We start from the raw sequence: 13867 nt of genomic DNA, 5'->3' as shown, positions 1-13867 counted from the left end.
CAGAAGTCCAAGAAGCTAACATCTAGTGTACTCCTCTATGGGTTTTGTACCCTGTGACTGGCTGTGGCCACCCCCTGATTGATATAATAGTGGCTCTGCATTAGTCTCAGACATGACATGTTTCACATGGAGCATGGACTTGAAATCAGTACGGTGGACGCCACACAATTTTCTTTGTTTGAAGTGCTGAAGGACAACATTCTTAGATTTGTTTGTGTTACATTTTTGGTGTCACCACTTTTAATAAGCTACAGAAACCAAAATAACCAAAATGTACCTACATAACAGCTTCTGTTGTGGCATAAATACGGTGCACCTCTTCGCACTAAGGATTTCTTATTCTGAAATCCTTACTAGTAAAAAAAAAAACATCTTCAAAGCGCAAAGCCAATGCGAGCTTAAAATTATATTCTAAGTAAATGATTTAGTAATCCAAAATACTTTGACATAAGGTAAAACAAGTGTTCAGACTCTGTAGGAACCATATCAAAACTTTAAAAGGGCAAGGCAAGCTAAGGTGTGTCTCAGGTTTAACTTGCTAAGCAGGATTTTCCCTGTTCAGGTGACCAACCCTTGACAGTACGTGTACACAATTGTTCTTTGGAGCTACTATTTGCATGTGCTGACAGCACCGCAGGTAATAGGTAGGTCACCTTGTCCTCAGGAGACTGAATACAGCGATTATATGTCTCCTTAAATTACTGTATAACGATTAGTACAAAGATATAGTACAAATATAAAAATACCATGACTATCAAAAACTACTGTATTAATCAAGTCAGTGACCTTTTATGCCATAGCCCACGGAGGGAATTTTACTCATTGTGACCAAAATGAATGAAGGAAGCAAAACAAATGTACTTATGACATCTCCAGTATATGTAGTGACACATGGTGCTTAGATACTTACACAGATTGGGAAATATGGGTGAGGCAGTGGAAAACAAGTCTTATTTTTTTAAATACAGGAACCCATTTTTGGAATTACACCTACACAAATATCAAGTGATATATGGCCGGAACCCAACATTAAGGTTTATTATGGTGCAAGCTGGTAAGAGGAGGGGAAGGAAAAGGGGAAGTTAGGGGGTGTCACCTGAATGTTTGAAAATGGGGTGTTACCTGAATGTATGCACATGTATCATTAGTTTCTAACAAACTTATTAGAATAATCCATTTTTATATAAAAGTCATTCTAGTACTAGTATTAAAGATTATAGGTGTAGATTTATAATATACAGTGCAATTGTATTTTTTAAAGACATGAACATTGCAAATATCAATGTTTTATGTTCTGCTTTATGTTTGCAACAATATAAAATGAAGTTTGACAAGGAATTACAAATTACATGTAAAATACACTACTGACGCTAGTGACATCTAAGAGGTGGGGCATCTAAGAGGTGATGATTGGTACTTTTGTTATTTTATCACATTGCCTGCCTTTTCCTAATATTAGGAAAAAATCATAAAATTAAAAAGTGCCACATCCAGCCAGTTAGTTGTTCCCTAACTTATACATAGATGTGAGAAAGTAGAAAACTATCAGCTGATATAGTATTAGCTGATGACCATTCATCTATGGCCATTCATCAATCACTATTTGTATAAAATTGACAGGAAAAGGCTTTCATCAAACTGTAATTTAATATTTAAGGTATACTGTAAATAACTTCAATGGGGGACTAAAAGTGGGGGACATATATGTCATGCCCACGAACTTAATGCAAAAATATTTTCTAATGATCACACTGAAGAAATGCTATAAAAAAACATTTACTAGTTCTAAGCTGTAATACTACTTGATAGTTTTGCATGTCTGAAAAGACTCCCAGATGTTTTCAACTCTAAAGTTTAGATGCACGCAGGCCTTTTTGGCAGAAAAATCCCAAGATGAAAGCCTGTATTATTTTCCTAAGTAAGGCGGGCTGATACCTTTCCTTAATCACAAGTTACTTCAACCACAGAGACAGGGCAAGCAAGGATATCAAAGGAATAGGGATACTCTCTTTAGTTGAGGATTTCTTGATACTGTAAGCATATTCACCTTAACATTTCTGAGTCAGTCTTTGAGGTAATGCAATATGGCATGCATAAAATAAAAGTACCAGACTTTATGGCTGCTAACAATATGAGGGATACATTCTCAACTAAAGGTGGCCATACACATTACATAGAAGTTAGTTGATGGTTGAACAACAGTTGAATAAACATCTGGAGAACGTTTGTTCTGCAGGCAAGGCCATACACATTTTAGTTTATATTGGTCATTAGAGTTGTTCAAACTGGCCATACATGTTCAATGAAAGCAGCAAAAATATATTTCTGGGAACCTTCTCTCAAAGGTGGATCTTTGCGTCCACGAACAATCTTAATTTGAACAAGGGATCTTTTGCCCAACTATAGGACAAAAATATTAAACACGTCTTCATTTTAGCCAATTGTGGTCTGTTACTGATCGGTTAAAACAATTGCTTATTAACTTTTTTGACTAATGTGTATGACCACAATCCAAGCCAATGGAACCAGGTTAATACTGTCCTTTCCACAATCTATAAAATATGAGCTTACATGTTGACAATGGCCATAGACATTAGATGGCTCTGGTCCAGATGATCATTTGGCCAACAGCTTGCCCAACTCTGTGAACATGCCCATTCAGCTCTTACACATTTTCTAGAAAAAGCTAAATCCAAACCCTGTTTGATCCCTGTTTACTTCAGGGGAAGACATTGGAGTAGAACTGGGATGTACTCACAGACATTACACTGCTGGCAGGTTCTCTTAAAATCAGTAGAATTTGTCAAGTTGTTTACTGACCATTGAGACATCTTGTAGAAATTATTTTACTATTAATGCCCTTTGTATTGCTTTTCTGCAATAGGAATTAACATTGCTATTCGAAAATAACGGGACAACTGAATATAAAATTGATTTAATTGGGTTATCAGATTTTTATATCGATTTGGATCTGACACGCTAAAATATTGGACCAACAGTGTTGACACATTTTATTACAATTACACGTAAATGGTTTCCAGTATAACCTTTACGTTTTCTTCATACATTGTTTTTTTTCTTTTTTTCCTTTTTTTTCTTTTTTTATATAAAGTTCAGTGCAACCATTTGTAAATAAGACATTAGGTTCACATAGCACAACTTGATGATTGTTTAGTAAAACATGTAGTGGGTCATATGAGAGCATAAGAAAAACTGCCTCAATAATTTCATTGTGTGGTCCACCAAAAACAATACAAAGTATGAAAATGAAAGGACTTTTTTTTTTTGCTAAAATATCTACTAGACTACAGCAGTAATTGCACATATATACCAAAATGAAATATGAAGAGTTTCCAGCTGCATTTAGGGAATTGGACTTTTTATGATATACTGGTTTACTCTATGATGGCTTAAGTAGCTATTACATATAAACTAGATCTTTCCTGCACACAAGCACTCTTGGTCATACAGACTCCAAGCCAAGGTGCCTACAATACAGTACAGACTCCAAGCCAAGGTGCCTACACTCTTTCACAACATACGATGTATACAACACTTTATATGCATTTTCTGCTTCTTTTGAACATGTTGATGAGCACTTCATGACATGACTCTGCAATCATGTTTTGAATCCGTATATGAATTTTAGTAAGTGTATTATAAAGTGGCCCAAAGGTCAGTTAGCAAAAGTGGTTTATGGACCTTAACAGTATAGATCTGTAATGTTTCATGGGTTGGAGGTAGAGTAACCTCACTACAAAATCAGGCATCTCTGTGTGTTCCCACACACTCTGTAACTAGTTCTGGAGCAGGTAATATAAGCAATCTGTTTCTAGGCACACAGAAAGGGCTCATTGTATGATGTTACTCCTTATGCTTTATTTCCAAGTGTCCCAGCTTGACCCTCTTGAGACATGCACAATTTTTTTTTAACATCTTGCAAATTCTAAGACCAGTGTTTCCAGACAGAACAGTTAATTTGCCTCCTTGTATCTTTAAAAAAAAAAAAAAAAAAAACACGAAGAAAAAAAATGCTGCATATAGATAAGGAGTGACTGGTTCTTATATATCTGGATCCAAAAATATAACGCAGCAATATTTATGTAGTTAACCTCTGCCAACAAGCCGACAATGCAGTGATTCATCTCTCTAGCGGGATTGTTCTCAGCAGGTCAGATTTGTTTGTTAAGATTTCCTAATATTCATAATTGTGCAAATTAGGTTTAGTCTTCTGACGTCCCTTTAAATTGCATTTCGGCAATTGGAAACGCATGCAGCAGATATTGTCATCTAAAAATCTTGCCGGGTCACAATGTTATAAGCTGCCCGTTTTTTGACAACAAGAGATTGTGAAGGATGTCCGATTCTGTTTTCTGTCTCGATCTTGTCTAGACTTTTTCGGCAAGTGTGACACTTAATAGGACTGATACACCCTTCAATTTCCCCCTAGTATTTATGGAATCATGTTAGTAAACATTGTAGCCATGTGCGCGGAACACCACGTGAGAAGGCGTCACAGTGACCTGGAATCTCCTATTCGTGGAGTCACCTCTGGCACCAATATTAATGCAACAACGCCAGAAATCTTTAACTCACTCCCTCCTTGTCTTTTCCTAAACGGAAGCCGTAAGAGGGGGCAGCAGGTCTGTTAACATTAAGGAGCCACCTTGTCAGCTAAGTGCTGTCCTCTTTTGTTTCATTGACCTTGCTGAAAACTCAGCTGTATCAGTCAATCTTTTTATGACTCAGCAGAACGGTAAGATCATCTGAGCAGCGTCTAGACTCATTTATTACTGCACGATCCGAAATACCGCTGATGGTGTCATGCATGTATTATGCATATTCTTAATTTTGTGATGACTCCGCTAACAGATATTATATCATGCCGTAACTCCCAACTTGTTTATAACTTTTTCATCTGCATAGTATGAATATAGGTTTCGTTTTTATATGTTGGATGATTTCTTCGGAGCAAAGAGCGGAGGCTATGTAAGTTGATGGTAGCCTGTGTCAGCAGTATAGGAGATGGCATACCAGGACACAGCAGGGAAGCTCCTTTACGGAGACGTACAAATTCCAGCATTAAAAAGTTACCAATAATCACTAATAAACTATCATACAACTCAAAGTGATAAATATTTAACTCTTTTGATGCAAAAGTATGTAAATGCTACAAGTACAGGGATAACTAGGTTTATGAGTGGAAATGCAGAAACGGATCTACAGTGATATAATACCATGCACTCCCTCGGTGCATTTTTCTACTGTTTTGTCTCCGATCCTTGCTTCTAATTTGGTTGTCGAAAAGAAAAACTCTCAGGCATCTAAAAGTCTGTATGGCAAGAACACCAGGAACATATTGCTATAACAGGGCTTGAGACAAGGCAAACAATCCCTTCATAACAACGGTTTAATGGTGAGTGTTTTGTTTACAGGCTGAAAAGGTTTCTATGCCTTCCAATTCCCTTACAGCACAGCCAAAATTATTTATAGGCTCCAAGTAGAAAAGTTTCTCTATCGCCAATGCGTAGCGCAATAACCACCAGACCTGTGTTTGTCAGACTGGTTAGAGTCTATTTTTGGCTCACCGCAGATGACCTCTCTAAGTCACTGTGCTTGATATAATTCACATGATTGTGCGGAGACAGAATAAAGCTAAAATTGCGCTGGGTCAACTTAACTAGGGAAGTACGTTCGTCACAGAAACCAGGTTTTCTGCGAGCACATACAAGCAGCACAATGTTTTTGAATCCTTCCACCTAGAAACTGTTGCGTAAATGTCCCTGGGAATTCTGGGTCGTCTTTTTGTAAACAGTGCAGACATGTGCGCGTATCACCCACGTGTCTCCCGGTAACACATCACATTAACTCTTCCTTCCTCCGTACAGTGGCATAACAAGGTAAGAAATGGTGTCAATGACATATAGCTGTTTCAGGAGACCACAGGCAATGTTTTGTGGGTAGCTCAAGATAGATCTTACGCACAAGGCCTGTGGTTATTTGTTTGCTTTGCAGTACAGAAAACGCCAATCGGATACATCAGGCAATGTAGATCTTTTTCATATTTCTATGAAATTAACCAATTGATCATATGCATTATTTTACACTTATATTCTGCAGTTGGCAAACTTCATATATAATAGAATCTTTAAAGGGATCAACATCCTTTAAAATAATCATTTATAAAGGTAGCTCTAATTTTGTAATGTATTTCTTTACCTTTATTGCTCCTATCCTCCCTCCTTTCTTATTTCCTGTGATTTTATGTCCATGGGTGTGTATGTAACTGGGTGGGAGGAGCTATAAACTAGCTGGGTGTTGTTAGGGTGGGTGTTGGAGCTGTGGCAGAGGAAGGAGAAGTGCATCATGGGTTTGGTTGGATATAGTAACAGGAAGTGCTACATACAGCATGGAAACCGACCAGAGTAATTTGTTTACACGGTTAAATGGGTCAGGAGAGTCGAAATTAAAAAAGAAAAAGCATACTACATGAGGTGAGTAGTTGCATGAGAATATATGTTAAAAACCATAGTAATCCCAGAAACCCCTTTAAAGGAGAATAACGAGAAGGGTGTACTAAAGCCTATTTGATGGAAATATTTTTAACTTAGAGTTACATACCCTTAAAGAGGACCTTTCACTTGTATAAACTATGTGAACTGAGTATGCTGCCATATAGAGCGGCGCCCGGGGATCTCACTGCACTTACTATTATCCCCGGGCGCCGCTCCGTTCTCCCGTTATAGGCTCCGGTACCGTTGCTCCTTAAGTTATAGTAGGCGGGTCTTCCCTTGTCCTGTGGGCATCTCCTTCTCCTAGGCTGCAGCGCTGGCCAATCGCAGCGCACAGCTCACAGCCTGGGAGGTTTTTTTCTCCCAGGCTGTGAGCTGTGCACTGCGATTGGCCAGCGCTGCAGCCTAGGAGAAGAAGATGCCCACAGGACAAGGGAAGACCCGCCTACTATAACTTAAGGAGCAAAGGTACCGGAGCCTATAACGGGAGAACGGAGCGGCACCCGGGATAATAGTAAGTGCAGTGAGATCCCCGGGCACCGCTCTATATTGCAGCATACTCAGTTCACATAGTTTATACAAGTGAAAGGTCCTCTTTAAGGCCAAATGCACACGGCCGTGTTCCGCGGCCGAGAGCGGTCTGTGGTATGTCGGGCTAGATTCCTGTTCAGAGCAGGAGCGCACGGCGTCATTGGTTGCTTTGACGCAGTGTGCTTCATGCCGCCGCTGCTGTACAGTAATACACTGGTATAGTGTATTACAGTACAGCAGCGGCGGCATGAAGCGAATGGCGTCATAGCAACCAATGATGCCGTGCGCTCCTGCTCTGAACAGGAATCCAGCCCGGCATACCACGGACCGCTCTCGGCCGCGGAACACGGCCGTGTGCATTCAGTCTAAGAGTAGAGTTTTTCTCAGTACTTTCCCTAAAAAAAACATCCAATGGTCCTGTACTTTGAAACTCAGATGTCTTAGCCTCATAGTAGCCAGCCGGAGTATAGCTTATGTTAATCTAATTGGATAGTTGCTGGTATTGTCAAACCTTCTCTTATATGATATCAGGTGTGTCTTATTTCTAGTTACAAACTAACGTGTTATTATGTCATTAATCTTTGGTATGCGTTACAGTTGGGACATTGCTCTGTGTTGCGGTACCACTGGTATGAGAAAAGTTGGCCTAAAGCTGATTGGATACTTGGGCAGTCTAGTACAGAAACTATAAAGTCACTCAACACCGAGATTTCAATGTCGCCACCACACCATAGCCAAGCTATAAGGTAGAAGGACAGCATCTATCTAAACTAGAGGCTAAAGGGCTTTATGCAGAGCTGTGTATGCTTAGTTCCTAATTTACAGAATATTTCAATTGGGACCAACCAAACTGCCTCTTGAGATGATGCTTTTCATAAGCGATACAGTAGTACGGCCCTTTACATTTAGAGTATATTTATATGCGTTTATATATATATATATATTGAAGTAATGGCCATTTTGAAAGAAGACTGACACAAGTGGAATTTTGTTTACTGCTGGCTTTTTAGTGTAAAAATATGAATTTTTGTCTAATTACTTTGTTACACATTGTAATGAAAGTCACGCACTGAGTAAAATAATGATGTTACATAACTCGCTTTAAGAATCACACTGTTACGTAATACCAGTCTAGCAACATTATGCTCCATTTAGAGCCACATGTGGAATTCCAGATCTTGCTTCTAACACAACACATTGACCGTATGGCGCCCATATATAAGTCTCTATCCAGCTGTGCTAATGTATTTTTTTTACAGTGGACCATATTGTTTTATATATAGTATGTTTAGACTCAAATCTGGCAACGGTCTATGCTGCAAATAACAAGATGACATAGAAGATATAGCAGATGCATGCTCTTCCCAGCATGCATATGTTATGAATGAGAGAGGGGAGAAAACTACTTCCAGACTCCTTTGGCAGTGGCTTAGGCCCAGTTCACATGTCACTTATTTGATCAGTTATTTCCATCAGTTTTTGTGAGCCAAAAGATCTGCACTTGTTCTTTGTTTTTGACCCGCACCTGGTTTTGGCTCACAATAACTGATTGATTGAAATAACTAATCAAAAAACTGATGTGTGAACTGGGCCTAAGCGACTGCCAAAGGAGCCTGGAAGTAGTTTTCTCCCCTCTCCCATGTGAACAAGCCCTTATGCCCAAGAACAAAAAGATTGAACATTGAAAACCAATGTGCCCGATCGTTATCTAACCTGACATTGGCTGTTGAAGAAGATTTGGGAGACCAATCATTATTTGATCGTGAGGTCTGACCCTGAGACTTCAACCACCCAACAAAATTAACTTTTCAATTTTTTTCATGGCCAACCACAATGTTGCCAATTATTAGTACATTCCATCCAATTTGTATTCAGTAGATTTCCTGTAACTCCACCATAAACATCCATGATCAGATTGAATGACCATGCAAGTTTACTTCCATAGGAAGAGCGGAATATGCCATTGCCAGTCTAAATGTTAATTTTTTTCCATTTTGTCCTACAAATATCTTAAATCATGGCAAGACCACAGTGCAAAACACCTCATATTCGCATTTCAATAAATATACACATTAATGAACATACATATTAATGATGACAACCAATTCCACAGTTATGTTCACACTATCTTTGCCATATTCTCTGTTAGGCCCCTTTACAATGCTCGACGGAGCAGACAATTGTCGGGAAGGAAGCATGGTGTGGATACACATGTCTACCAGCTCAACACATCTTCTATGTTTTCTCCTAATTCTCCACTGGCAATTTATGTTTGAAATAGGTCAGAATTGACCGAAATGTCACACTTTCACTTTAAGTTGCCCTTCATAAGAAAAATAAAAAAAACATCCTAATACCACCATATTCACTGGAGTGCTGAAGTTTCTATATTGATACTATTGAGGGCTAGGAACCCACAACCCCATCACCCACACAACTAGAACGAGAGTGCCACACCATTCTACCAACCACAATGTTGGCAATTATTAGTACATCCATCAAATTCGTATTTAGTAGATTGTTTATATTAGCGTAAGACGTCTTTTGCTAGTCTATCTAAACGTATGCATTTTTACGGCCTACAAGGTGCATTTCTGGCAAGCAGTGGTTAGTAGACACTGTATTCTGATTATTTGCCCTCCATGTGATTATACACCAAAATGAGACGTAGGAATACTGGAAATCTGACTAAACAATGTTTTGCAGAATTATGACCAAAGATAACCACTGACATTCCTGTATCCTTGGCAGTTCTCCTCCATGAACACAGGGCTTTGTCCACTCTTGAGTGGCTTTTCTCAAATCAGCTGAGGGTACAGTTAACTCTAATAATTACACTTCAAAGAATAAGAATTTTAACTCAAATTTAGGGAATGGATTTTGTGTTTTTTATGTAATGAATAACATAAACAAGCATCAAAAGGCTTTCCCATCTGGTTAGAGAGGTCAAACACAATATTTGATTTCATAAAATTATAAATTTGCAATCTCCAGGTTTGGGATAGATATTAGGTCATATTGTACAGCAATACACTTGTCATAAGTTAACAATACAGGTCAACTGAGCCCTAATCTGACACACAGCCATCCAAACTACATCCGTCGTAACAAGCTCTGAGCTGGCGCATGTTGCCTGCTCTTTAAACAATGTTGACATGCCAGAGTCCAAGACCATGCGCACCACATCAAGACTATTTCAGTGCCCTGGCCAAGTGCCAAGCGTCATAGAAACAATGCCAATACAATACCTCATAAAAAAAAAGTGAAAACTTTCCAATCAGATACTCAATGGATTTAAATGATAGGACTCAACTCATAAGAACTTTTGGGATAAAAAAAACTAAATTTAGCCTGGTCACAACTTTGTACCTTACATCAATAGGGGAAAAAAAGGTAGAACAAGAAGTATTTTATATTCAGTTTTTTTCCAATGCAAGTTAAAATGATAAGATGTTTTCTACATAAGTTAGAACAGATCACCATTTCAAAAGTAGGGGCAAACCAGTTGTTACCTACCCTTCTGCAGACACATTAGTGATGCCTGGCTGTAAACACACCTTTCTATGACTTTTGTCTTGTCCATTAAGGATTAACTTTCCCAACACATTACTAGTTCCCACATGGCTTCCTTATTCTATTCAACTGACCAGCAAAGGTTTGTAATTGCCCCCTTTTATCTCAATCTTTGCTGGTACCAAATGAAAGTCCTATGTTGCAATACACATGTAAATATACAATTGAATCTGCATAGTTCCTCCCCACTATGCAGCACTGCAGACAGCCTTTAAGATGCAAATGGAAGAACCTCCATTAGCTAGCAACAGGAAACAGATCTTTTAATCCCAGGGAATGGAGAAAAAAGCTAATGTTAGGAGATGAGCTGGGGATGCAGTTTTCTGAATGAAGCTCGGCTATGCCGTACCTCACTTTTTATATGGTTCAGCCAAAGTGTGACGAAACCAACAGCATTGAAGAATTTCCTTATGTGTCACACAATGAACTGTTCACCGGTTCTGAGATGGAGGTTCCCTGTGTCTTTAGTTATCCATTTAAAATGGCAGAGGCCACCTTCATGTATAGTTAGCTTCATCCATTTGCATGGCCATTAAGAATCTGAAATTACACAGCCTTTCACACAGATAGAAGTATCTGTGATGGACTGTAACACAGTAATTATCAGGCGTAAATTTTCACACATGCCAAAGTGATCATGTACTGTTATCACATGCTTATCTGACCTATACTGCCATTAAAGGTGCCAAAAGATCAATTACTACTGTATAATAAAAATCTATTAAAAACACAACAGCACAAAACATTATTATTCTTAACGATTGTCATATCTACATATCACAAAAGGAGAAACAAAAACACAAGCTCAATTTTCTAACAGGGATCCATAAGATTAATAACCTTACAATTAACAAAAATGACCAAAAAAAAAATCTATGTTGATAGCTCTTATGTCTATGTCCTTTTGACTGCGCCTGCCTTTGTGTCTGCTTGTCATTCACCGGCTATGTAAAGGAAAGCTGATTCACCAGCAGCACAAAGACAGAATGCAGCCTTAAAAAAAAATGTCCAAGGTATGCTGAAAGACACATGCCAGGCAACAGAAAGAAAAACAGGGCAAGATGTCTCTCTCTAAAGTATGCTCATATCTAGTCACATGGCATGTAGGCTAACCATATAAAATGTATGGGCATTGAGTTTAGCTGCACAGCATAAAAAAGGGAAAAAAACTTACATGCAAAAAGCAAAACAATAAAAAAAATTCTGCCCAAATGAATAAAACAAAAGACAAGCTCTTAAGACATCACACAAAACCTGGACTTGTAAATGAGAGGTGAATGAAAGGAGAGTTTCATGCTGTTGAGACCTTACTTTTTCATACACAGAACAGGAAATATTGAGAAAACACACCAAAAGCCTACATGTTATAAATATCAAGCTAAAACAAGCACAAAGCAAATTGCAGAAAGCATTCTGGAAAGACAGAAAAAAGCATGAAAAGAAAAGGCTCTTTATTATTTAAAAACTACACTTGTCAGCCATGTTGGAGAAGGCTCAGTATTTCTCCTCTTTATTCTTGCACACACTGAACAAACAGATGTGTCTCCAAGAGTGTAAGAAAGAAACAGGGAAAAGAGAGATAGGGAAGGACGTATGGGCATAAACATAGCACTCTGACCTCTTAAATGTCCCTCTGCCTTGCAGAAATCCAGCAAACACAGTCTGGTCTCCTTTCTAACAAATCCTAAAGGGCAGCCATCTTGCTTCCTTCTGCTCCTCTACGAAAGCAGACTAGCCTCCACATCAATATTCATAGGGCAGTTTGACGTCTGCTCTCATCACTTGATGAAGCCCCGGTGTTGCTGTTCACTGTTCCAAAGGGTGGACGTGACTGGCATGTGAACCAACCCCAAAGTAGTGTCTGCTGACAAGGAGCTCTGCCTGACTGCTAGCTTGGGTAATGTAAATCAGTTCCCTACTCAGGGCTTCCCACATAAAGCCTCACTTTTTTTTTTTTTTTTTGGCTGTACAATAGTAAGCAGAAGCTTGGGTTGCACTGAAGCTGTGGAGTGGATCACGCTGGTATTCTGGCTGACTCCTTGCTTGCTCTCCAACTTCACAGACACTGCCTCCAGCTACAGCACAGTAAACTGCCTTCTGTCATGCAGAGAGGGGGAAGGAATTTGCAGGCAAGATTAGATAGCTGACTTTCTGAATATCACATTACAGTACAGTGCCCTTGCTCTAGTTCCTCCTTTGCATCTTCCCCCTTTCGGCTCCTCTTACACACACATTTCGACATTTCCTTCCAGCCGTCACTCTGCAGACATTACCAAAGTCCATCTTTTAGTATCTGCATTCATTTTCTTGTTGGCTTCTTAGCTGGAAGACGTAAACGCTGTAAAAGTCCATCAGAACTGGTTGTTTTCTGAGTAGTCCAGGCCAATCTCTTGTTGACACTGACCATGTGAGCTGCAAAGTGCTTGACACATGGTCCCTAAGTCTTACTAGGCGGCCATCTCGATGACACAACAGCTGACGCATGCGGGTGACAAACTTTGTTTTCCGTTATTGTGTGATGACACACTTTCTATTATTATGCAGTGAATGGGCCAGCTAGCTTTTTCCATGGTAATCTCGTATTCATTTTCTACCCTCTGATATGCATATTCTAATAAAAAATGAGAAAGAACAAATACTATCCCACACAAAGAACTGTTAAAGAGACGTTTCAATCAAATCCATAAAGTAGACAGAGGTCACTTGGTGGTTGTGTTGTATGGTGTTCTATTCTTATAGGGTCCAAAACCATGGTTCAGTACACAAGATTCCCACAGAGCATGATGGTTGCTAGTGTGCAGTACTAGCACTTACTGAAATTTGATCCTGCTCACTTATCTTCTAAACCCTTAACACCCTAGGCTGCCTTGCCCCCTGCTTATTGACCAAACAACAAGAGGAAGTAAGCAAATGGAGGCACTGAAAGTGTTAATAAGTAGTTCTCATAGTGCCACTGTTTTAGATAGTACCTTGCTGATCTAAGGGCAGAGTAGAAACCTGTCTATAGAAAAGCAGGTATGGGTGCAGTGGACTAACCTCCAGTCTACACGTGGCTGGTTTGATCATTTAACATTACAATACATTTATGTTTGAAGCATTAAGGCTCTTACACACACAAGCTTAAGCTTGCTGTGTTTTTTTTTTAAAGAAGCAAGAAATGTCACCTAATTAACAAAATTGGCAATTTTTAAAAAGGCTTGTGTGTCCTGTGCTTCATATTTCCCATAGACCTTTAGCTAGCATCTGAAGTT

General features: G+C 39.1%; 1 protein-coding gene across 1 annotated transcript in view; it reads right to left on the bottom strand.

Moving 5' to 3' along the window:
• TET2 (tet methylcytosine dioxygenase 2) overlaps positions 1 to 13087 on the bottom strand; it is a 91755-nt gene extending 78668 nt beyond the window's left edge. The window contains 1 exon segment of the mRNA XM_044302514.1: positions 12235 to 13087. The gene's annotated coding sequence lies outside the window, so the exon portion shown is untranslated.
• Between the last annotated feature and the right edge of the window lie 780 nt (positions 13088 to 13867).

Source organism: Bufo gargarizans, chromosome 1 (genome assembly GCF_014858855.1).
Source record: "Bufo gargarizans isolate SCDJY-AF-19 chromosome 1, ASM1485885v1, whole genome shotgun sequence".
In the NCBI taxonomy this organism is placed as follows: Eukaryota; Metazoa; Chordata; class Amphibia; order Anura; family Bufonidae; genus Bufo; species Bufo gargarizans.
The sequence above is the reverse complement of the archived record's forward strand: the minus strand, read 5'-3'. Positions and strand labels throughout refer to the sequence as shown.